This window comes from Benincasa hispida, chromosome 1, assembly GCF_009727055.1.
Source record: "Benincasa hispida cultivar B227 chromosome 1, ASM972705v1, whole genome shotgun sequence".
Taxonomy (NCBI): Eukaryota; Viridiplantae; Streptophyta; class Magnoliopsida; order Cucurbitales; family Cucurbitaceae; genus Benincasa; species Benincasa hispida.
This window is the reverse complement of record NC_052349.1, coordinates 7,313,992-7,317,410: the sequence shown is the minus strand read 5'-3', so window position 1 is coordinate 7,317,410 and position 3,419 is coordinate 7,313,992.

The window sequence follows — 3,419 nt, the reverse complement described above, 5'->3', positions numbered from 1 at the left end:
ATTCGTGGCTATAGCACTATTTTACCTTTTATCCTTCAAAATTCTGCTCAAACCTTCTTTTTGAAATTTTGTCTAAGTGTTTGTCTATTTTGTCCAAACAACGCAATGAGGACCTTGTGCATCTCTAAATTTGCTCGTAGTTGGATGTTCGCATGATACCCATGGGAGCAAGCCAAAACGAAGGTGGGTTTCCAAGAATAACGCAATATGAAAAGAGAAAAATGAGAAAGAAAAATAAAAAAAAATAAAAAACAAGAGACAACTTCTCTAAAATCCATGAGTTAAAGTTGAGATTGGCACACAACCGTAGTTGGATGTTCGCATGACACCCGTGGGAACAAACCAAAATGAAGAGTGTAACCATGATTAACAGTCTCTAATAAATGATGCAAAGTTTGACCACCGCATCCAGACACATCAAGTTGTTTTGACAAGAAGAGGTAAACATTCTTTTTAAAACTAGGAAAGTATTTTTTAGCAGAAATTTGTAGTATAGAAGAATAAAGTAGGGCTCTGTTATGAATTTTCAAGGATAGAAAGAAATTGCAATGTTAAGTAATGTGCCTAGGTGGAGCATTCGGAGCATCCAATCGACGCAAAATGTAAGATAGGAATTGAGCATTATTGCCTTAGTAGAAGATATGCTTGAGGACAAGCATATATCTAAATTTGGGGGTACGATAACTTGTAGAAATACAAGTTCTTTATACTGCTTTATTTAGATATTGCGGCCAAAAGAAAGGAAAGTTGCGTCAATTGTAGAGAAATTAGCTAAGAAATGCGAGAATTATAAATTATCGTCAATACACCCACTGACACCATTGCGATGGTAGAAAAGAATATTTCAAGTCTGTTTTGCAGGAAATTAAGACACTGCATGAGTTCATGGCTCAAGATAATCTGAAAAACGCATCTACGTCACATTGCCCCATCATTCATAAATGAATAGACAATCAATGCAATGACAGCGCATGCGACAATCGATCAAGAGCTAAGCGATCAACGCAATCTCAATCGCATACAGTAATAAAAAATAACACCGCATGCGGGCAAACGATCGAAGATGCAAAAGAGCAACGCAATTGCAAAGGATCCAGACATGTGTACAGTTGATCGTTCTGCATTTCGGACGGGATTGATCGCGTAACAGAAGGAATATTCACTCCACCATTTCTGGAATTGCCATAACAATAAAGTGGGGTCCACACTGCAGAGAGTCAAAGCTGAGCCTATAAATAGCATCTGAAATTCTATTGGAAAATATATTTGATACAGGCATATTTTGATATTTGTATATTGAGAGAGAGATTGGTGTGAAGAGCTTGATCGGAGAAGATCGAGGAAGATTTAAGAGACAAGGCCAAGAGGTGAGTCTCAAGGCAAATCCTTTCAATCCCCGCCGTTGAAGCTCTGGACCAAGGTCACTTCTACCGGATGAGCAAGCCTGAGAGGGAAGCTCTTCTCTTCATCCATTCCATATGCCGGCAAGTAAATCCACCGTCTAGATCTCTGTCAAGATGTTGGCACGCTTCTGTATTTGTTTATATCTCTTTATCATCAATTGTATTCATCTTTTTAGTCTATCATTCACACCATATATCAAACGCTAAATCTTAGTATTGAATGTCATGATCATTTCCATCTCCATTTTTCTATCTATTTTCGTTCATCCGTAATTCGTTTTCTCCACGATGTTTTCTTAATCCCTTGATAATTAGCATGAATCTAACAAGTAAATATTTGTGTTAAGGAAATAAACATGTTTAGCTAAAGCATGCTAGACGGCATCTTCACCTGTGAGAGCATAAGTGAAGATGCTATTCCTCCTGTCGAGAGAAGGTTGGAAGAATGCGTTAACTAAAGTAAGAAGTACTTCCAGTGATGGAAGCAACCTTGTGTTCATTACATTCATCCCTGTTTCACCACAGAGATATGGGAACACGGCCGATCACCGAGAGGTGTATGCCAAGGGAAAGCGAAACCGTAGTTATGTCTTTAACAAAATTAATAACTTGTGATGTTTATACTACTTATATTTTCTATTTCTATTTCATACATAAAGACTTGCCACTGCATAACACGACCCTTTGTATAATCATCACAGTCAGTCTCAAACTCAGTATCATGTATTAGTATCCTGTATCTTATATCATAATAGCTTAGGTTTACTTTTATTGCACTTTATTTTATTACCGCAACTTTACTTTACCACATAATTTACTTTACCTTAACTTTAAATACCTGTATAAACACAACTTTTATTAATTGAAAAACCCTCGGTCGCATATATCACGAACGTAACGCATTAACTAAGCAATCCCTATGTTCGACCTCGGATCACTCCGAGAAACATGCGTTGGAATTATACTTGGTTTCAGCGCAAGGAAACTTGTGACAACGCATAGCATACTACAAGCAGTCCATTAAGTAGTATCGCATAAAGTATGAATAAGCATATCACAGCATCCACATTCCATTTTCATCCCAAGTCAACAAGTTTATGGCAACATGAGCTTGCATGATTCACATTCATCATTATCCATATTTGTCCACATGCTTATTTCAACAACATCAAATTCTACGTACCAGCATCTTTGGTGGGATTCTAGTATTGGATTCTTATGTCAATGCCACCGTTGTGAATCTTCTCGTGCCTCTCTTCTTTGAGACAATGTCCTTAAAAAATTTGGCATACACTGGCATCTACTCTATTGCTTCTATGAATGGAATATTGATGTGCAATTGTTTCAATATTTCCAAGAAGCGATGATACTAACTTTCATTATTTTGTTTCTTTTTCAGTCTTTGAGGAAGTGGCAGTAGTTGTACTTTTAATGTTTCATGGCCTGGAGGCTTTTAGAGGTGATCGCATCTTCTGGTTCCATAGTCTCGGACTTCTTTAACTTAGTTTGCGATAGAGGTTTCTTTGATTCAATCACAGGTTGCTCCTTTGACTTCTATCACCACTTTTCCACTTCTTAGGGTGACTGCTTGGCAATGTTCTCTCCCTGTATTCCCCGGATTGCGTGGAAGCTCAGTTGAGCTAGGCAATGTCCCTTGAGGTCTATTCTTTAGCTCTCCCACAATTTGTCCTATTTGAATTTCCAAATTGCGAATGGATGTAGTTTGGTTTTGAAGGACCGTTTCATTCATTTCGATGTATTGTTTCAACAAGTTTTCCAAGGATGATGAAGATGGTGTTTGAGAGCTACTAGTAGCTGCTGCTGTTGTCCATTAGTTCTATGGAAAAATCCTGGCGGTCCTTCTCTCTAAGCCATAGGCTGATTACCTTGCTGTTGGTTGTACTCCCAAGAAAAATTAGGGTGATTTTGCCATCCCAGGTTGTAAGTGTTTGAAAAAGGATTGTTTTTGACAAAGTAGATTGATTGAGGATGTTGTGGACATTCCTCAAAAGAATG